At 47.8% G+C, this 23,086-nt stretch overlaps 1 pseudogene; it reads right to left on the bottom strand.

Annotated features, from left to right (window-relative positions):
* Positions 1–5,174: 5,174 nt before the first annotated feature.
* LOC146203148 (protein brain tumor pseudogene) lies at positions 5,175–7,685 on the bottom strand (annotated as a pseudogene).
* Between the last annotated feature and the right edge of the window lie 15,401 nt (positions 7,686–23,086).

The following is a 23,086-nucleotide window of genomic DNA, read 5'->3' as shown; positions in this document are numbered from 1 at the left end:
CGTTTAAAACAACACAGTTAAGGTAGCGTACATGAAAAAAAAACAAAAACTAGCAATTACAAATACATCAAGAAAGGTAGGCTTGAAAATCAATATGCAGAAGACTAAGGTAATGTTCAACAGCCTCGGGAAGGAACAGCAATTTACATTAGGTAGCGAAGTAATGGAAATAGTAGGCGAATATGTCTACTTAGGACAGGTAGTAACCGCAGATCCGGACCATGGAAAGGAAATAACAAGAAGAATAAGATTGGGATGGAGCGCATTTGGCAAGCACTTACAGATTATGACTAGCAGCTTACCGGTATCGCTAAAGAGGAAAGTATATAACAGTTGCATCTTGCCTGTACTCACCTATGGGGCTGAAACGTGGAGGCTTACCAAGAGAGTTCTACTTAAGTTGAGGACAACCCAGAGGGCTATGGAACGAAAAATGGTAAGGGTAACATTAAGGGATAGGAAGCGTGCAGAGTGGGTCAGAGAAATAACTCAGGTTACCGACATTCTAAAGGAAATTAAGAAGAAGAAATGGGCATGGGCAGGACATGTAGTGCGAAGAGAGGATAACCGATGGTCGCTTAGGGTAACAAACTGGATTCCAAGGGAAGGAAAGCGTAGCAGGGGGCGGCAGAAAGTTAGGTGGGCGGATGAGGTTAAGAAGTTCGCAGGGGTCAAGTGGATGCAGCTAGCACAGAACCGGGTTAAGTGGAGAAATATGGGAGAGGCCTTCGCCCTGCAGTGGGTATAGTCAGGCTGATGATGATGATTATGATGAACCTACTGAGACATCCTGACTGGGGAAATTGTTTCATCTCTCGAACAAATCTCGCCGACACGAGTTTTACCATGACTTTAGAAAGGCTTTTGCCTTAGAATTTTTGTTGTTAACTTTAGCATCAGGCGCTTTTCGTTTTGTAGAACGGGTTAACAAACGACTGATCCATTTTGTTTTACCGAGGTATCACTTACGTGGTTCAATATAGATACATGCCCTCTGATATAGAGAAGCTTCTATAGATTCCCGTAGGTTCAAAAATGGTGGCTCATGGGCTCCCCAGCGCCCCTGAGTGGACCTTTGCAACGAGGGCCTCCTAGGCGTTGCCATATTGCTCGCTGGGCTGTCCTGTGCTTCTGACGTCAGCACGGTGGAAGCGGCAGCGGAACAGGTTTGCAACACTCCAGAGAGGAGGTGCTTTGACATACTCCTCGCCCGATGCAAAGGTCTATAACATTTGTTAACACGATAGCGTTAAAGGCCCCGTTCACCGGACATCCGGCGTTGGCGTTGTGAGCGAAGTCACAAGCATGACGCTGGCAGGCGGTAGCTGGGGCTGACATGGCCGAACACTGACTGGACGCAGGGTTGCCTGACATTACGTTTGGCAGGAGCTGCCAACATTTGCCGGTCCTTTCATATGGCAGGGTGATATCAGAATGAGCCTGCGAGGAGCGCTCAGGACAGGTTCAGTATAATTGCTGTTACAAATTTTTGCACAAGTACTTTACCTCTGAAGCGCGCTGTCACCTATTAAACGCTGGCATACCCGCGGAAATCGCAACAGTGCACATGTATGCCTGGTATTTATTTGTTATTTATTAATCAACCAACCATTCACATGCAGAAAGTTAAGACCCCACCTCGTTGGCTGAATAGTTGGGACGCTGTACCGCAGAAGCCAAAGGCGAGGAATCAAATCCCGATGGCGTGGCGGCTGGTTTTCGGCGCGGCAAAAAGAAAGGCACCCGTGCACTGTTAGATGGCAGTGCACGTTAATAATAATTAAAAAAAAAACACGTGATAGATATTTCTGAACCTCTCCAATGTGACGTTTTTTTATACCCAGAATCACTTTGGGACGTTGAATACATCAACAAATCTAAACGAACAATGGCTAGCATGTCAACAAAATGCATGACGCAGCACAGCGACCAATGCGAATACGTAAAGCAAACGACACAGCCGCTCCCGTGTCAAAGTTCAGCTGGAAACACTGTAGTGACACCAACGCTAGAGTCCACGATGCCACGATGTCCCATGGTGCATCGCGGCTTCAGAAGCAGGGAGCTGAGTTGATTATGCCCCCAAGCGCTTTGAAAGAAACGGAAAGGTTGTCACAACGACGCACGAAGACTTCGCTCTGGACACACGTAAAACGATAATACGACAGACTTGCAAAACTGGGAGGCATCCTACCAACATAAGCTTCGCAACCGGCACATTTTGATAAAAGCCGGCTAACTTCGTAACCTTCTCGGGAGTACCAGCGCAGACAGCGAGACTGCAGCGATAAGAAAATGCTTCGTTGCGTCCTTGGCGAGCGCCGCAACAAGGTCTGGAAAGTCATACATTGACCTTGGTCATACTGCCAATACAAACGCTGTTATGAACAAGGGTGCAGTAAGTTTGTTGCCATAAAAATACAAAATTGAGCACAACGCTTTCAGCACCACAATTTAGCGATTTCTAAAACGGGGTCTGTTATATTTGATCTTGATTTGTTGATGCACAGCACTCGAATAATGGTTTATTACTTTCTTTGAGTGCTTGTTTGTCTACCAGTCGGAGGCTGTGTCGCAAACGATCTTAATCATTTTGGCCCCCATCTTCGTCACGCTTCTAGCCCCGCCACGGTGGTGCAGTGGTTAAGGCGGCCGACTGGTATGCCTGAGGATGCGGGATCGAATTCAGGCCCGGCTGTCTTTCGGTGGAAGTGGAAAGCTAGGCGCCGGTGTTCTGAACCCCAGGTGATCGAAGTTTCCGTAGCCCTCCTCTACGGTGTCTCTCACACCTTGAGTCGCTTTGGGGCGTTAAACCTCATAGCCAGATCAAACCAAACCATACCATCCTTTTAAATCCACCCTGCCTGGTCCTTTTGTCCAGAATTTTAAGAAGACCCACAGAAGATACAATACACAAAAACGCGCTCACATATTTTTGCTAGCGCATTATAGAGCTTCCGAACGATTTATGAATTGATGCAGCCTTCGCTTTCGTCACCTAAAACATGCTGAAAGCGAACTTAATCGTCAGCATGTATCTTGAAAGTGAGAGAGAGCATTCTGTCCGTACATCGCAAGCCCTGTCCTGCGATAAGCGATGGGCAGGCCACCGACAGCTGCTTCAGACGTAGCTATATTGAGAAATCACTCAGATAATAAAAAAAAAATGATAAAGCAGAGGAGCGGAGGAATAACGTATGTATATAGCACCAGTTCTTTGTATTTGCATCTTTTCGTAGCCCGCCGAAATGAGGAACGGCTGCTCAAATGGTTCTGCGCTGTTCTCAACCTCACTGACTTCCATCTCGCACTTCGGCGACCTCGCATTATCCGGACGAAAAGGAAGCAGTGCTGCCAATTCAAAAATAGAAATCCTGCAATGAAAATCTCCAAAACGCGCTGAAAACGGCTAAATTGATTACTGACATCGTAATATGCGTTGCGGGGCTAGTTGGTTCATGTTCGTAAACTTGTATAAGCGCAACAGAGACGACAAAACAGGCAAGAAAGACAGGACTAGTTTTTACGCACGTTATTGTGTTATTTATACTGTGAACGACGGTACTAAAATTTGAAATACGCTAGAAAGTCCTGTTTTGCTTCTTTTTTTTTGGACTGGAAACTTCGGAATACGAACACTTTTATTCTCAGGAATATCCTGCCTGCCTTCTCAGGTTTAACAATACTCCGCAACAGTATTCCGTAGCAATATTTTGGTGACTGAATATGGAGTCCAGCCTCTGCATTCGCCCGGAGCAGCATCAGTGCGGATAGAGCAAACTCTGCCTGCTTGAAGAAGGAATTTTTGTGAGAAGCATGCATGCACTAGTACTTCATCTAAGAATTCGGCTGTGTTCCCACAGCTGTCCCACGTGACAAAAGCGGACTTCTTCGGTTGCATTTGAATGGCAGTGATTTTTTCTGAAAACTTAGGGTCCTGCAGCAACTGTTCCCTTAACTTCTGCACAGACTTGACAGGTCCCAGTCCGCTGGACCGCTTGCCCGACTTTTGTAGTGTAGACTTGATGATTGCATTAAAAATGCTACATAAATCAATTTAGTGGGTATTGAGCCTGTTCGAGCGTTCTTCACTCTGAGATCTCTGTGACGTCATGCGCTCACAGCGACGTTGTCCCTCAAAAATGAATGTAATAATAAAAAAAAACTTGGATTTTTCTAAACAAATGCCGTAGGACCATTAAAACCGCCGATAATAAAGCCAAAAGGACTTATAACCGCTAAAACTCCCACCTCTCGGAATAAAAATGTTTTGCCCTCTAGACATGTAAAAATCCGCTAACTTGGCAATACTGCGATGAAGCCAACGGTTTGCGCGGCACGAGTGTTGCCGGACCGCGTGTATTTACCGCTTCAAGTGGAGCTTGTTATTGCGTGTCATGTCCGATCGCGTAGTTTTTGGAGAGGTTCTACTCTAAAGTAGTGAACAGCTGCTTCATGACCTGTGCCTTGATGTTGCTCGAAGTCGAGCCGCTGGATATAGGCTGCGCACACGTTCCTGTCACTAACTTTCGCCGTGCTCTGCCACACCTTACAGCAGCAAGCATAATTGGCACGCATGAGTGTGGGGGTCAATTCCAGTTAGACGCCGTGGTCTTAGCGAGAAGCTCCTGAAACGCTACTTTGGCCCATATGAGGGGTTCGCCGTATAGGAAAATATGAGATGCTTTCGATTCTACCGCAAACATACCGTTGGCCCCCTGAATCTGAAGTCGTGCACGTGATTCGCCTGAAACCTACTGAGATTGATAGGACCTCGTATTGTGAGTCTGCACTCTGCTTAAGCTTTATTGTTTCAGGTAGGCCATCGCAACGATGCGCCTTTCTGCGGATAGTAGTCTCATGCGTGCTAATTATACCTGCTGGTGCCTGCACGGGGCAGGTCGGCAAGGAAGAGGAGCGTGTGGTGTGAACATGTATTCTGTGGCCGCCGCTCGCCTGATGCCCGGTCCTGCTTCTGCCAAGCTGCTGGTTCAGGACGCTCTGGTCTTCCCGGCTGCCTTCTCGAGCTCCCGGAACAACCCCTGACAATATCTGCCAAATTGTTCTAAAATAAGGAACAAGATACATGAAAATGAGGTCCTGTGATTCTGCAACAAATAGAGAAGATGGGAAAACAAACAAGGGCGCCCCCCCCCCCCCCCCCTCTTCTTCCATCAGAAGCCCCCAGAGCCAGCGGGACCTGAAGGCGCGGGCTGCCTCATGTAGCGGTACACGTACAAGCGGTAGTCTTTGCTGGCGAGCACTACACAGCCGTCATCCATGAGGGCCACGTCGAAACACTGGGCGTGCTTCACCTTAGATTCAAGTGCGTTAATCAGCTGTCCATCCTGGGTGAACACGGTCAGGTTGAATTTACCGTAGTTGTCCGCCACCAGGATATCGCCGCCTTGGTTCATGCAGACCGCAATAGGGTAGTTGGTCACGCCCTCGCCACCAATCTTCCTCAGAAACATGCCGTCGTAGTTGAACACCTTCACGCAGTGGGCCCGGTTGTCGGAGATGAATATCTCCTGGTGGCTGTTTACTACCAAGCTGTTGGGAAATTCAAGGTGTTTGGAGCAGTCAAAGGTCTGCAGTACGCTGCCGTTCTTGTCGAAGATGATGACACGCATCACTTTGCTTTCTACGATCACAACGCGACCCTTGGGGTCAACGGCGACGCCGCGAGGGTGCTGCAGTATCTCAGCACCGAACTTGTGCATGAACTGTCCGTACTGATTGAAAATCTGGATCTGATGAATCGGTGAGCGCTCAGTCACTACAATTTCACCAGACTGGCGCACCACAGCGACCCGGTTGGGACAACGCAGCTGGCCATCACGCTTCCCGTACTCGCCAAATCGGAACTTGAACCGCCCCTTGCGGTCAAATATCTGGATGCAATGATTGTTGCTGTCGGCGACGATAACGTCATTCTGGGCATTCACAGCCACACCAGAAGGCTCAGTGAACTGTCCCTCCATGGTACCGAACTTTCCAAACTTGCAATGGTAAATAATTCTCCGCCGCTTGATTTGCGACCTCAGAGGGCTCAACCCTGCGCCAGTCCCAGCTAGGCACTCGAACGAGAGACTAGCCAGAGCTGTCGGCGGTGGAGGCGCCGGAACAACCTGGGAAGCACCGAAGTTTGAACCATTCTGAAAGACTTCAGCAGCTGCACTCGACCACTTCGCACAAGTGTTGACATCTGCATGGCTGGTTGAGAAGGTACCTAGGTTATTTTCAGAGCTGAAGCGCATGTACAGAGGTTTCCGCTCAGAAGGGGACATCAGAGGTGGTGGATGGTGGCCATTCTGATGTAATGTGTCAGCGGGATCGAGAACACCACTGGACTGTGTGAATGGCGGTTGGCGCTGAGCACCTTCAGTACTTGCGTCTTCTTTGATGTAGCCAAAAGTGTTGTGCACTGCAACTTGGGTGGCCTGATAGTTGGGCACAAACTCCAGGTCCATGCAATGGAGCGCAGGCTCAGGATGCAATGAGAGAAATCCTTGTAACTTTTTCTCTAATAGAAGATTCAAGAACAATATTTCTGTGTTTGTAGAAGTGGGAGTCAACTTTTGCACAAAGGCACACACCTGGTGTATCCTTTCGACCATATCTTGAACCTTTTGCTCGACAAAGTCAGGGGCCATCATTTTGCCACTGCAGATGTTCTCGAGCTCACGCAGCGTCTCCTGCCGCCGCTCCTCCAGCATGGCGCAGTAGAAGTGAAATATGTCTGCCATCTCCCCCTCCGCTCGCTGGTACTGAGCTTGAAGACGGCTGGATACCTGATCAAGGGTCTTGAGTGCTTCTCGGAGGTCACGTGACATCACCCATCCGTCCTCCATAATGCGCGACAAGCCTTCCACATGCCAAGGGGCCGCCTCACTTAGTGCCTTCAATTCGTGCATTGCCTCGGGATGGTCGAACAAAGCACACTCTTTGCAGATAGGTAGGCCGCACGATAGACAAAAGTAGCACAGTGGCTCCGAACGGTGGCGCAGGCAGGTGACCGATTTGTCTTGGGGCACCTGCGATCCACTGTTCGTGCTTTGCGGCTCTCCCAACTTAAATAGCCGATGGCCGTCGAAGGAGTGCATGAACTGGTGCGCCATCACACAGTTCGAGCACAGGAAGTTGGCGCAGTCAAAGCAGCGGGCGACTGCACTCGACTCTTTGCTCTTGCAACCTGCACACCCAAGGCTAGCGTCTTCAAGGGGCGCAATTTCTAGGATGTTGGAGACTGCGCTGTCAAATGGAAGGCTAGCTATGCCTCCTGGTGGCAAGGGTGTGTCCTGGCTGCACTGGGAGCAGCGAATTTTGTTTCCAACGCGCTCCTTTTCCAGGCATAGTTGACAAATTGTGTGTAAGCAGTCTAACATTTTCGGAATAGTGAAGGTACCATGGCAGCGGCTGCACTTCTTGTTTAGCTGATGTAGAGTTGCACGGTCTGCGGAGCCGCCATAAGAGGGGTTGCCTCCTCTGCTGCCTTCCCTATGATATGTCGGTGCAGGGAACGTCGCGGGCAGTGAAGTGGGCGAGCCTAGTTGAGAGCCCGCTGTCGTACCAGACCCACTTTGTCTAGTTGGTGGGCTGCTGCTCAAGGATAGCTGAACCTTGGGGTCGACCTCGGAGAGCATCTCCTCCATGTCCCCGGCTTAGTCGCACAGAACGCTCATACAGGGTGGCGGGCAGATGAAGCACTCACGGTCTTGTGCGCGAATCGCGGTGATGGCGCGTCGTCGCCACCAGGTACTGCATCCGCGATGGCGGCATCCTCTACTCGTGGTGGCCGTGACACATCCTCGTCGTAGCGAACAACCAGGCGGAATCCCCGTTCGAGCTCTCAGGCCGCTACACCACGTATACGCGCCCGGTGGCGAACAGCGACACGGGAGACAGGCGTTCAGCGTGGGCGTGTTGCCTGCACCGCGGTCCTGCCTCGCGCTGTAGGCTCAGTGGAAACTATCTTCTTCTCCCTCGTTATAATGGCAGATACCCACAATGGGGGATTGGCCAGAATTCGTTGTAGGTGACATAATATAATTGATAATGTCGATTTGACTGTATGATAGATAACCTAATAATTAGGAGTTAGTGTTGCTGAAATAATTTGTAATTTTGAGCCGATAGTAATAGAAAGCAATGAAAAAAGGAATAAAAGAAAGAAATAAATAATAAAAAGAAACGCTATTGCAATGGACTGCTGTTATAAACGAAGATGAAGTGGGCGGCTGGCAGTCGCACGCTGTGGTGCTCTGCAGATAAGATTAATGCGAACATATCGACAGATTGTCCCCTTTGCGGTCAAATGAAGAAACAATGCAGGATGTGGTGAAAGCCTGCAGTGCAGTTCAATCGTGGACCAGCACGGATTCACTATGGCCATGTTTTCTTTTAGTGACTCGAGACGGAAGCGTGGCGTTCGAAGCGACGAAGCGCTGTCTTGAGCATTGGTGGCTTGGGACTTCGTTGCGGGCATTTCGGCCCCTAGGGACTTCAAGAGACCCTTCGAGTGCATTTCGGCCCCTAGGGACTTCAAGAGACCCTTCGAGTGTCCGAAGCATTGCGTACAAGCTTTCTCTTTTGTTTTCCTTTTGTGGCTTCACCGTGCGGTTGACGTCGTGATCTTGTTAAAAAGGGTACTGCCAGTGTGTGATCAACTTCATCACCATCACCCTCCTGGCCGCTAGGCTTCATCATGAGAGCTGAAAACAGGGTTCTTTGTTTCATTCAGGTTGTCAGAAATAGCTTATACACGTGGTTTGGTTGAAAAGCCGTCGGCGTAGTAGATGGTAATAAGTGTCGAAGATAATTGGGGACTGCGTAAAAAATTTGAATCATGGTAATTTGTGCTTCTAGTCATTGACTGCTGTGTGATACCGATCGCAATTTGTGTAATTCATTGTAATTGATGAATTAAAAATTCAAAATATGAAAACGTAGAAAGGGTGGCCCCGCTACGGTGGTGCAGTGGTAGGACGGCCGACTGCTTTGCCGGAGTTCCCGGGTTCGATTTCGACCGCCGGCGGCTGCATTTCGATGGAGGCGAAACAGAGGCATCCGTGTGCTGTGCGATGATAGTGCACGTTAAAGATCCTCAGATGGTCGAAATTGCTCCGTAGCCTTCCACCACGGCTCCTCTTTCCCTCTTTCCTCTTTCACTCCCATTTATATCCCTTTCCTTACGGCGCGGTCTTGGTATCCACAGAAACAAATGTGACAGATACTGCCCCTTTCCCCTCCTGTGAACCAATTATTATTATATTGTAGAAAGGATGCCAAAGGTGTCAAAATTCTTGGAATGAAAGCGAATGCTTGATGATGCCAGTTAAGAATACTTGCAGTTTGTAATTGATCAATTAATTATTTGAAGCAATTGAATAATGAAAAATGCATTCAAAGGTGTCAAACTGCTCAGAATGAATAGAACATCCAATTTTCGCTGATGCTAAGATTGGCGTAAAAATAAAAATTAAAAGTAAATAAAATGTAGAAAAACGTCCGTGTGTGTGAAGCGCTATCGCGTCGTAACCTTAACGGCGGAGTTAGGTGTCCTAATTTTTGTGCTTTGCCGACATTACTGGGAAAAAGTACCGCTAGAATCAGTATGACAGGGAACACAGGAGTACGTGGCTTCCGTGCTTTACAAAGCGCTGCCATCAACACAAGACGAGAATGGGTGGCACCTAGGGCACGCTCGGGAAGATCAGCCGACCAAGCTTACTTTGGATGCGTTTTTACCACTGATTCTTATCACCTGTCGGTGACATTTGAAAGCGTGGAGACCACGCGCTTCTGAGTTTCGTTTCATATTGCTTCCAGCTGCACGTCTTTACGCTATTCAAGGACAAATGCGCCCTAAAAATGTGGTTGTGTGCGATTCATCTAAAGGACTTCAAGCCAAAGTAAAACCTTCATTAATATTTATCTGCCTTTTCTTCCTCTACGCGCATTGTCTGTAGGAAAACAATGTGCTTGTCTCTATGTCTTTCACTCCCAGTTACCTCCCTTTCCTTTACGGCGCGGGTCTAGTGTCCACAGAAACAAATGTGACAGATACTGCCCCTTTCCCCTCCTGTGAACCAATTATTATATTATTGTAGAAAGGTTGCTGGGGGGGGGGGGGGGGGGTGGTCTGCCTGCCTGCCTGCAGATGTGTATGTTTGTGTGTGCCAGCTAAATTGTCATCATCATCATCAGCCTGATTATACCCACTGCAGGGCGAAGGCCTCTCCCTTATTTCTCCACCTAACCCGGTTCTGTGCTAGCTGCATCCACTTGACCCCTGCGAACTTCTTAATCTCATCCGTCCACCTAACATTCTGCCGCCCCCTGCTACGCTTTCCTTCCCTTGGAATCCAGTTTGTTACCCTCAGCGACCATCGGTTATCCTCTCTTCGCACCACATGCCCTGCCCATGTCCATTTCTTCTTCTCAATTTCCACTAGAATGTCGGTAACCTGAGTTATTTCTCTGACCCACTCTGCACGCTATCTCTTAATGTTACCCCTACCATTTTTCGTTCCATAGCCCTCTGGGTTGTCCTCAACCTAAGTAGAACTCTCTTGGTTAGCCTCCACGTTTCAGCCCCATAGGTGAGTACAGGCAAGATGCAACTGTTGTATACTTTCCTCTTGAGCGATACCGGTAAGCTGCTAGTCATAATCTGCGAGTGCTTGCCACATGCGCTCCATCCCAATCTTATTCTTCTTGTTATTTCCTTTTCATGGTCCGGATCTGCGGTTACTACCTGTCCTAAGTAGACATATTCGCCTACTACTTCCAGTAGTTCGCTACCTAATGTAAATTGCTGTTCCTTCCCGAGGCTGTTGAACATTACCTTAGTCTTCTGCATATTGATTTTCAAGCCTACTTTTCTACTTCGCCTGTCTAGGTCATCAATCATTATTTGCAGTTCATCCCCCGAGTTGCTTAGTAAGGCAATGTCATCAGCAAATCGCAGATTACTGAGGTATTCTCCATCTATCCTTATCCCTAACTGCTCCCATTCCAAGTCTCTGAATACTTCCTCTAAACAAGCTGTGAATAGTGCTGGGGAGATTGTGTCTCCTTGCCTAACACCTTTCTTTATGGGAATTTTGTTACTTTCTTTATGCAGAACTATGGTTGCTGTGCACCCACTATATATATCTTCCAGCACTTTCACGTACGGCTCGTCTACCCCCTGATTTCGCAATGCCTGCATCACCGCCGAGGTTTCAACTGAGTCAAATGCTTTTCCGTAATCAATGAATGGTATGTATAAGGGCTGGTTATATTCCGAGCATTTTTCTATCACCTGATTGATGGTATGGATATGATCGATAGTAGAGTACCGTTTCCGAAACCCTGCTTGATCCTTTGCTTGATTGCAGTCTACGGTTGTCCTGATTCTATTAGCGATTACCTTAGTAAATACCTTATACGTAACAGACAGTAAGCTGATTGGTCTGTAATTTTAAGGTCCTTATAGTCCCCTTTCTTGTGAATGAGAATAATGTTTGCATTCTTCCACGGTTCCGGTACCGTCGATGACACCAGGCACTGCGTATACATGGTGGCCAGTTTTTCTAGCACGATATCCCCCCCCCCCCCCCCCCCTTCGTCCTTCAGCAAATCTGTAGTTATCTGATCCTCTCCAGCTGATTTCCCCCTTTCCATAGTTTCTAGTGCTTTCTTGACCTCGTCTTTCGTTACTGGTGGAACGTCTGACTGTTTTTCCCCACCGCCAATCTCATTACGGTCCTGACTACTTTGGCTACTGTAGAGATCTGTATAGAACTCCTCGGCTACTTTGACTATCTTGTCCATATTAGTGATGACGCTGCCCGCCTTGTCCCTTATCGCATACATCTGGTTTTTGCCTTTGCCCAATTTCTTCTTTACCGCTTTAAGGCTTCCCCCGTTCTTTACAGCATGCTCAATTTTCTCCATGTTATACTTCCTTATATCGGCCACCTTGCGCTTATCGATTAGCTTTGATATCTCGGCCAACTCAATCTGGCCTGTTGGATTGGAAGCTTTCATGCTCTGGCGTTTCTTAATCAAATCTTTCGTCTCCTTAGACAGCTTACCGGTATCCTCTCTAACTATCCTACCGCCGACTTCTACCACGCACTCAGTAATGATATCTCTGAAATTATTGTTCCTTGCCTCTAGGATAATGTCGCCATCCCCAGTTAGAGCTGAATACCTATTCTGTAGCGAGATCCTGAACTCTTCTGCCCTCCCCCTCACCGCTGATTCGTTGATGGGTTTCTTTCTTACTAATCTGTTGCGTTCCTTCTTCAGATTAGGCTAATTCGGGACCTCACCATTCTGTGGTCACTGCATCGCACTTTCCCGATTACCTCTACATCCTGCACAATTGCGGGGGTTGAACACTTCATAATGTGTTCAACCCCCACAGCTAAATTGTGCCAAAGGTTAAAAATTCAAGAGTTCAATCCCGATACATCGAAATCGGCGGGGCTAGCTAGCTAGCTACCTGCCTGTCTGTCTGCCTGTCTGTCTGTCTGTCTGTAGATGTGTATGTTTGTTTGTCTCAGCTAAATTGTGCCAAAGGTTGAAAGTTCAAGAGTTGAATCCTGATACAACAAAATCGGCGGGGCGTACGAAAAATTTCGTTGTCTAGAAATTACAGACAACTAGCTCAAGCAAACAAAATTATTTCCAGAAATTCGTAAGCTTTGCGTTTCACTGCCAGCAGCGGCGTCACGCGACTCTCACACTCTGTTAAGAGAGCCATTGCAACGTCGTCATCGGGAGAGCCCAGGAACTTTCTGGTAACATCGAAGGCATCCATCCCCTGCGAAGAGGTTGACAAGGCGGGTGAATCCTGGGTGGAGCCGTCTTCAGCATCAGACGGCGGCTCTTTAGGCTCGCGAACGCTTTTAATAATGTCCTCATTACTCAGCTCCTCGTAGACAAGCACATTCGCGTCAGCGTTGAGGAAATCGTCCAGCTCGATATCGCCATTGATGTTTCCTGCATCCTGGGGGGATTTCCAAGCCGTACTGATCCCTAGAGTCGATGATGATGGAGGGTCATCTTCCGTGGTTGCAGTTGTGCTGGTTGCTTCCTGGTAAACAAATCCGGCGTGCTGGAAGCAGTTGTAGATCAAAGTGGACCGGGTCACGTTCTACGCAGCAGCCATCATCTGAAGAGTCATGAATAGGTCCACCTTTGTCTCCCTGCCAGTTTGTATGTTAAAGAGAATCCTCTGAGTCAGCCTCTCCCAATAAGCGCACTTCACGCTTCGGATGATACCTTAATCCAGTGGCTGAATGATCGAAGTGCATTTCGGCGGGAAAAATCTCACCTCGACACTTGTCAGTTTGACGTCGATGCGGTGGGCAGAACAATTGTCCAAGAGCAAACAAACCTTTCGGTTCGGCCTGCTCATGTCGCGGTTAAATGTCATAATCCAGTCCGCAAATATGGCACGGGTCATCCACGACCGCTCGTCAGCGACGTACTTGACGGCAAGGCTTCTGTTCTCCTTGGAACAGCGCGTTTTGACAGTTTTCCCAATAACTAACGGGGGACGCTCGTCTGACCAATTCATGTTTGTGCACAGCAGCACAGTCACCCTTTTCTTGCTGTGCTTGCCATCCTGGCAAAGATGCCTTTTAAAATCTAGCGTCCTTGCTGGAAGCATCTCATAAATGACGCTCGTCTCGTCCGCGTTACAAATACTGGATGGTACGTAGCCGCTCTTAAGATCAGCCACGTTGTCCACCACCCATTCTGAGGCGCCGCCAGTGTCCGCGGAACTATAGCTTCCCCGCACAAAACTTTTCCTACGATATAGTGCCTCGCTTTGAAGCCAACTGGTGCTGGCCTTAGTCATCCAGGCCTAGCAAACAGGCATAATTGAGGGCCTTCTGCTGACCAATGCTGCCGCTAAGCGGGATGTTCTTGGCTCGCGTTTCGACGAACCAGGCGTAGACAGCCTTGCCAAGCTCCTCGTATGTTGACTGCGTCACCTTGTGTTGAGCCACGAATTCTCAGCCTGCCTGAAACGCGTTCGGTTCCTAGCAGACGACGCTGCCGAAGATGTGATGTGATGACAACTTTATTATTCCATCAGATAAGGAGGCCCCCAGTCCCCGTTCCCGGCACGCAGGCCTAAGGGACGGTAGCCGGGACCTCAGAAGCAGGCAAAGAGGTCTTGGTTCTTCGTGGCTTCTTCCGCCAGGTGGACGGCTTGTTGCTGTGAAGCAAGGACCTCGCTCCGCAGCAGCACTTCCCAGGCTTCTCGACAATTTATATTTGCTTTAGCCCCTGGAAAGCTAGCACATTCCCTGATTATGTGGTCGAGGGCCCCTCTCTCCTCACAATGCTAGCACTTATCGCTTTTTCTATAGCCCATCTGGACATAGAGACCGGGGTTGGCGAAGTTCCCAGCTTGCAGGCGCCGCCATGCGACTGCCTCCCTATTGTTTAAGGTTTTATCCGGGGGTGGCACCAGTCTCCTACTTAACCTGTAATTTTCCAGAATCTCCGCATAATTTTGCAGACGCTCGTCCATGTTCCGGCAGTCGGGCGGCTCCACAGTTACCCGAAAGCCCTGCTCTCAAATGTGGATTCATCATCATCATCAGCCTGACTATACCCACTGCAGGACGAAGACCTCTCCCATATTTCTCTAATTTACCCTGTTCTGTGCTAGCTGCATCCACTTGACCCCTGCGAACTTCTTAACCTCATCCGCCCACCTAACTTTCTGCCGCCCCCTGCTACGCTTTCCTTCCCTTGAAATTCAGTTTGTTACCCTAAGCGAGCATCGGTTATCCTCTCTTCGCACTATATGTCCTGTCCATGCCTATTTCTTCTTAATTTCCTTTAGAATGCCGGTAACTTGAGTTAATTCTCTGACCCACTCTGCACGCTTCCTATCTCTTAATGTTACCCCTACCATTTTTCGGTCCATAGCCCTCTGGGTTGTCCTCAACTTAAGTAGAACCCTCTTGATTAGCCTCCACGTTTCAGCCCCATAGGTGAGTACAGGTAAGATGCAACTGTTGTATACTTTTCTCTTGAGCGATACCGGTAAGCTGATAGTCATAATCTGCGAGTGCTTGCCAAATGCGCTCCATCCCAATCCGGTTCTTATTTCCTTTCATGGTCCGGATCTGCGGTTACTACCTGTCCTAAGTAGACATATTCGCCTACTACTTCCAGTAGTTCGCTACCTAATGTAAACTGCTGCTCTTCCCCGTGGCTGTTCAACATTACCTTAGTCTTCTGCATATTGATTTTCAAGCCTACTTTTCTACTTCGCCTGTCTAGGTCATCAATCATCATTTGCAGTTCATCTCCCGAGTTACTTAGCAAGGCCATTTCATCAGCAAATCGCAGATTACTGAGGCTCCATCTACTCTTATCCCTAACTGCTCCCAGTCAAAGTCTGTGAATGTTTCCTCTAAGCAAGCTGTGAATAGTACTAGGGAGATTGTGTCTCCTTGCCTAACGCCTTTCTTTATGGGAATTTTGTTACTTTCTTTATGCAGAAATATGGTCGCTGTGCAGCCACTATATATATCTTCCAGCACTTTCACGTACGGCTCGTCTACCCCCTGATTTCGCAATGCCTGCATCACCGCCGAGGTTTCAACTGAGTCAAATGCTTTTTCGTAATCAATGAATGCTATGTATAAGGGCTGGTTATATTCCGAGCATTTTTCTATCACCTGGTTCACGGTATGGATATGATCGATAGTAAAGTACCGCTAAAATGGCGAGAATTGGGCCTAGTTGGTTATTCATGTTGGTGTTTGTCTTTTCTGTCGTTCAATGTGTTAGCGCGGTGAAACCAACAGTAAAGTACCGTTTCCGAAAACCTGCTTGATCCTTTGCTTGATTGCAGTCTAAGGTTGTCCTGATTCTATTAGCGATTACCTTAGTAAATACCTTATACGTAACAGATAGTAAGCTGATTGGTCTGTAATTTTTAAGGTCCTTAGAGTCCCCTTTCTTATGAATGAGGATAATGTTTGCATTCTTCCATGGTTCCGGTACCGTTGATGACACCAGGCGCTGCGTATACAGGGTGGCCAGTTTTTATAGCACGATATTCCCCCTGTCCTTCAACAAATCTGTAGTTATCTGATCCGCTCCAGCTGATTTCCCCCTTTTCATAGTTTCTAACGCTTTCTTGATCTCGTCCTTCGTCACGGGTGGAACGTCTGTCTGTTTTTCTCTACCGCCAATCTCATTATGGTCCTGACTATACTTTGTCTACTGTAGAGATCTGTGTAGAACTCCTCGGTTACTTTGACTATTTTGTCCATATTCGTGATGACGTTGCCCGCCTTGTCCCTTATCGCATACATCTGGTTTTTGCCTATGCCCAATTTCTTCTTTACCGCTTTAAGGCTTTCCCCGTTCTTTACAGCATGCTCAGTTTTCTCCATGTTACACTTCCTTATATCGGCTGCCTTGCGCTTATTGATTAGCTTTGATATCTCGCCCAATCCTATCTGGTCTGTTGGATTGGAAGCTTTCATCATCATCATCATCATCATCATCAACCTGATTATACCCACTGCAGGGCGAAGGCCTCTCCCATATTTCACCACTTAACTCGGTTCTGTGCTAGCTGCATCCACTTGACCCCTGCGAACTTCTTAATCTCATCCGCCCACCTAACTTTCTGCCGCCCCCTGCTACGCTTTCCTTCCGTTGGAATCCAGTTTGTTACCCTCAGCGACCATCGGTCATCTTCTCTTCGCACTACATGTCCTGCCCATGTCCATTTCTTCTTAATTTCCACTAGAATGTCGGTAACTTGAGTTATTTCTCTGACCCACTCTGCACGCTTTCTATCTCTTAATGTTACCCCTACCATTTTTCGTTCCAGCCGTCTGGGTTGTCCTCAACTTAAGTAGAACTCTCTTGGTTAGCCTCCACGTTTCAGCCCCATAGGTGAGTACAGGCAAGATGCAACTGTTGTATACTTTCCTCTTGAGCAATACCGGTAAGCTGCAAGTCATAATCTGCGAGTGCTTGCCAAATGCGCTCCATCCCAATCGTATTCTTCCTGTTATTTCCTTTTCGTGGTCCGGATCTGCGGTTACTACCTGTCCTAAGTAGACATATTCGCCTACTACTTCCAGTAGTTCGCTACCTAATGTAAATTGCTGTTCCTTCCCGAGTCTGTTGAACATTACCTTAGTCTTCTGCATATTGATTTTCAAGCCTACTTTTCTACTTCGCCTGTCTAGGTCATCAATCATTATTTGCAGTTCATCCCCCGAGTTGCTTAGCAAGGCAATGTCATCAGCAAATCGCAGATTACTGAGGTATTCTCCATCTATCCTTATCCCTAACTGCTCCCATTCCAAGTCTCTGAATACTTCCTCTAAACAAGCTGTGAATAGTGCTGGGGAGATTGTGTCTCCTTGCCTAACACCTTTCTTTATGGGAATTTTGTTACTTTCTTTATGCAGAACTATGGTTGCTGTGCACCCACTATATATATCTTCCAGCACTTTCACGTACGGCTCGTCTACCCCCTGATTTCGCAATGCCTGCATCACCGCCGAGGTTTCAACTGAGTCAAATGCTTTTTCGTAATCAATGAATGCTATGTATAAGGGCTGGTTATATTCCGAGCATTTTTCTATCACCTGATTGATGGTATGGATATGATCGATAGTAGAGTACCGTTTCCGAAACCCTGCTTGATCCTTTGCTTGATTGCAGTCTAAGGTTGTCCTGATTCTATTAGCGATTGCCTTAGTAAATACCTTATACGTAACAGACAGTAAGCTGATTGGTCTGTAATTTTTAAGGTCCTTAGGGTCCCCTTTCTTGTGAATGAGGATAATGTTTGCATTCTTCCATGGTTCCGGTACCGTCGATGACACCAGGCACTGCGTATACAGGGTGGCCAGTTTTTCTAGCACGATATCCCCCCCGTCCTTCAACAAATCTGTAGTTATCTGGTCCTCTCCAGCTGATTTCCCCCTTTTCATAGTTTCTAGTGCTTTCTTGTCCTCGTCCTTCGTCACTGGTGGAACGTCTGGCTGTTTTTCCCTACCGCCAATCTCATTACGGTCCTGACTACTTTGGCTACTGTAGAGATCTGTATAGAACTCCTCGTCTACTTTGACTACCTTTTCCATATTAGTGATGACGTTGCCCGCCTTGTCCCTTATCGCATACATCTGGTTTTTGCCTATGCCCAATTTCTTCTTTACCGCTTTAATGCTTCCCCCGTTCTTTACAGCATGCTCAATTTTCTCCATGTTATACTTCCTTATATCGGCCACCTTGCGCTTATTGATTAGCTTTGATATCTCGGTCAATTCGATCTGGTATGTTGTATTGGAAGCTTTCATACTCTGGCGTTTCTTAATCAAATCTTTCGTCTCCTTAGACAGCTTGCTGGTATCCTCTCTAACTATCCTACCGCCTACTTCTACCGCGCACTCAGTAATGATATCTCTGAAATTATTGTTCCTTGCCTCTAGGGTAATGTCGCCATCCTCAGTTAGAGATGAAAACCTATTCTGTAGCGAGATCCTGAACTCTTCTGTCCTCCCCCGCACCGCTATTCGTTGATGGGTTTCTTTCTTACTAATCTGTTACGTTCCTTCTTCAGATTTAGGCTAATTCGGGACCTCACCATCCCTGTGGTCACTGCATCGCACTTTCCCGATTACCTCTACATCTTGCATAATGGCGGGGGTTGAACACGTTTTGAAGTCGATTTCATTTTTAGTCTCTCCGTTAGGACTTTTCCATGTCCATTTCCGGTTCTTCCGTTTGCTGAAGAAGGTATTCATGATTCGTAAGTTTTTGCGCTCTGCAAACTCAACTAGTAACTCCCCCCTGCTATTCCTAGAACCAATGCTATAGTCACCTACTGCCTTGTCTCCTGCCTGTTTTTTCCCTACCTTGGCATTGAAATCGCCTATTAGTACCGTATACTGCGTTTTTACATTTCGCATTGCCGAATCTATATCTTCATAGAAGCTTTCAACTGCCTGGTCATCATAACTACACGTAGGTGCATAGGCCTGTACAACCCTCAGTTTATACCGCTTATTAAGCCTAATTACGATGCCTGCAACCCTCTTATTAATACTATAGAATTCATCTATATTACCCGCTATATACTTATTGACAAGGAAACCTACTCCTAGTTGTCACCTCTCTGGTAAGCCTCGATAACACAGTACATGCCCATCCTTCAGTACAGTATATGCCTCATTCGGCCTCCTAACCTCACTAAGCCCTATGACATCCCATTTCATGCCCTCTAGTTCCTCTAACAGCACTGCTAAACTAGCTTCACTAGCTAGGGTTCTAGCGTTATACGTAGCCAGGGTCAGTTTCCAATGGCGGCCTGTCCAGCGGAGCCAGGCTTTCTTGGCACCCCCTGCTGCGTGTCTGACCGCCGCCGTGGTCAGTTGTTCCGCAGCCGCTGGTGACTGAGGGCCGGGGTTTTATAGAGCTTATCATAGGAAGTTGCGGCCAATTACTGCACCAGGGTGGCCAACTCCTGTTCTGGCGAGGGAGTGCGTTGCCGGAGGTGTTCACCGGCATCAGGTCGCACCCCAAACCTGTTTATGCAATTCCATCACAAGCGGATTTTTTTTTTCTTTTTTTTGTTTCATCCGGTGGAGAATTGCGCGGCACCGGGATTTGAACCCCGGTCCATCTGCCTCGCATGCAAGAGGACCGGAAGCTTTCATACTCTGGCGTTTCCTAATATCGTCTCCTTAGACAGCTTACCGGTATCCTCTCTAACTATCCTACCGCCTACTTCTACAGCGCACTCAGTAATGATATCTCTGAAATTATGTGTCATTGCTTCTAGGGTAATGTCGCCGTCCTCGGTTAGAGCTGATTATCTTTTCTTTAGCGAGGTCCTGAACTCTTCTGCCCTCTACCTCACCGCTAATTCGATAATGAATTTCTTTCTTACTAATATGTTGCGTTCCTTCTTCAGATTTAGGCTAATTCGGGACCTCACCTATCCTGTGGTCACTTCATTGCACTTTCCCGATTACCTCTACATCTTGCTTAATGGCGGGGGTTGAACACAGTGTAAAGTCAATTTCATTTGTGGTCTCCCCGTTAGGACTTTTCCATGTCCATTTCCGGGTTTTCCGTTTTCTGAAGAAGGTATTCACGATTTTTAAGTTATTGCGCTCTGCAAGCTCAACTAGTAACTCCCGCTGCTATTCCTAGAACCAATGCCATAGTCACCTACTGCCCGGTCTCCTGCCTGCTTTTCCCCTACCTTGGCATTGAAGTCGCCCATTATAGTACAGTATACTGCGTCTTTACTTTTCGCATTGCCGATTCTACATCGTTGAAGCTTTCAGCCGCGTGGTCATCTTATGATGACCAGGCGGTTGAAAGCTTCTACGATGTAGGTGCATAGGCCTAAGCATGTAGGTGCATAGGCCTGTACAACCTTCAGTTTATACCGCTTATTAAGCCTAATTACGATGCCTGTCACCCTCTCATTAATACTATAGAATTCGTCTATATTACCCGCTATATACTTATTGACAAGGAAACCTACTCCTAGTTGTCGCCTCTCCGGAAAACCTCGATAACACAGTACAGGTGCCCCAAAAGTAATGCGGAGCACGATAGCTGTGGCCGAACTGGAAAAAAAATGCATGCCAAAATAACACCCTCTATCAGCAGATGCGCGGCAAAGAGCGAGGGTACGCCGGCACATCCGGCTGATCCATCTCGACAACTGGATGGTCGCGTTATCGCCGCCACGAGCGAAGCTGCGCTGATACCATCAATGCTCGCCAGGGGCACATTCAATACATCATGCAAGGGTTTGTTGCTTGTCCGCGCCGTGTAGAAAGTTGGCGTTCGGCAGCGCGCGCTTTTTTCTTTCTCAGGAATGCCATGATTTGTAGCCTGCGTAACTGCCGTGGTTCGCTCTTCGCTTCGCGACGAGTTTGTGACAATAAAACCAAGCAAACTTCATGAAGGACGCAGTCTTCCCTTTCTGCGTCCGTCATGGAGTTCGGGCTGTTTTTATTCTGATCAAAAACCAACTAGCTCATGATGTGTTATGCGAGTTTGTGCGTGAGCTATAGAATGCAAACGCTCATCCATCGCTTTGGCAAGTGTGGTCAACGTTTTCGAGGCTGAAGGAAGCGCATTAAAAAAATAGCATACCGATGTTGCCTTTAAAGATAGGAGTTAAGGATCACTTCCCTCGGCACAAATTTGCTTTATTACATTGGAGGAAAAGAATACTGTCACGCGCTCGGTAATCACCGGAGGTCATCACCGAGACATGAAAAAAGAGGGGGGGTGGTCGTTCGATGCCCGGCGTAGCCGGTAAGCAAACGTGGAGAATGAGACGAAGACGCGTTGACATGAAACAACAATAAGAAGACGTTTATAAGCTCAGAACAAGGAATACACAAACATTTAGAGGGCAGCAATTAACATTCTAAAAGGCAACGACATGAGTGAAGAAACAATAGAATTAAATACTTCAAATTACGTGTACAGGGTCATGCTTTTCCGGGATGGAAGTAACAATTCAAGCAACAGTAAGGGAAGGAAAGTTCATAGCAGTTTCGAACATACAATTGACCGGGGAGTGCGGCGGCAGTCCATTACTGATACGACGCAGACGGGCGACACTCGAAGGCGACGGTCCTTCCGGTGCAGCTTGCGGCCTGAGAATGCGGTGCCGGCGGCGGCGCTGGGGTAACCCCCGGGAGCACGCGGCAGCTCGGGTTACCCTCTTCGGGAGCGAACTGGGCGGACTGACTTTGGGGCCTCGGCGGCTCCTTTTTAAACCCTTGTCGACGATGCCTTGTGCGCAGGGTCGGGTCCGAAACAAAACACACACATAGAGCGCACAAAGTAGTTCACTCAGAGGAAGGCGCACGTAGACACACCACACTTCAGCAGTGCATGACCGCCATCTTAGGTTTGAAAAACATAACGCACAACAAAAACAACAGTCACGTACGCCCCTAACTTCGGTTCTTCTGGGGGTTACATTGCCAGGGGAAAATAATATACGGATATACAAAGGAAGTAGTAGGGGTGACTGAGTGGGGATCGTACGACACAGGCAGCACGTACTCTTCTGCTCGAGCATGGAGAGAGTTGTAGCTGACACAGGGAAAGCTATACCGTTCCGAGGCAACGTGCACGTACGCGTTCTTGCGCGCCCGACCGATGGTCACATATACAGGTCCCGTGAACATATGGGGTTTACAGAACAACAATTCTGCGTGTGTATGCATGCAACATGGGCAAATTAATGTATGCCGTCTATTCTGTGACACGGCCCCCCACTTTCGGAATATTATCGCATAATATTCTAGACACACAGAAAGCGGCACATGGGCCTATACTATACACATGTAAGCTTGCGGGACGAACATAACCGTTATGTAAAGCTAGCACATAAGTCAACCTACACGTATGATGCAGCATTTGAATGTCAATACAGTGAATATCATGCGAAATAATCTATAACCTGCTAAGATAATCGGCTACCACGTTTATTTGCCCTTTATATGCTCTATTCTGAACTGATACTCTTGGAGCAGCAAGCTCCAGGGCAGGACCCTGCTGTTTAGTTGCTTGGCCCGTTGCATGTAGCTCAGCGGTTAGTGGTTCGTTTGAACAAGGAAGGGCACCCCTTACAGATAGGTGGTAAACTTCTGAATCCCCTAAACCAATGCCAAGCACTCTCTCTCGATTGTGCTGTATGCTGCTTCTCTGGGGAGCAACTTTCTACTAGCGTAAGCCACTGGGTGAAGCGTCCCACCGTGCTCCTGCATTAGCACCGCGCCGAGGCTGGTGTCAGAGGCGTCCGTGCGCAGCACGAATTGCTTGGAAAAGTCTGGAAGTCGCAGTATGGGAGGGGTCGAAACTCGCCGCTTGAGTTCTTCAAAAGCTTCCTGGTGGACCGGGGTCCACTTTACGACGTTAATCTCACCCTTCCTCGTGAGCTGGGTGAGGGGTTCACTTATTCGAGCATATTCTGTTATGAAGTCGCGGTAATATCCACTCAAACCGAGGAATGCTCGTATCTGACGCTTTGTTCGAGGGGTTGGTG

The sequence above is a fragment of the Amblyomma maculatum genome, chromosome 1 (genome assembly GCF_055883805.1).
Source record: "Amblyomma maculatum isolate TAMU_Amacu chromosome 1, ASM5588380v1, whole genome shotgun sequence".
In the NCBI taxonomy this organism is placed as follows: Eukaryota; Metazoa; Arthropoda; class Arachnida; order Ixodida; family Ixodidae; genus Amblyomma; species Amblyomma maculatum.
Note: the sequence above shows the minus strand (reverse complement) of the source record. Positions and strands in the feature narration are given on the sequence as shown.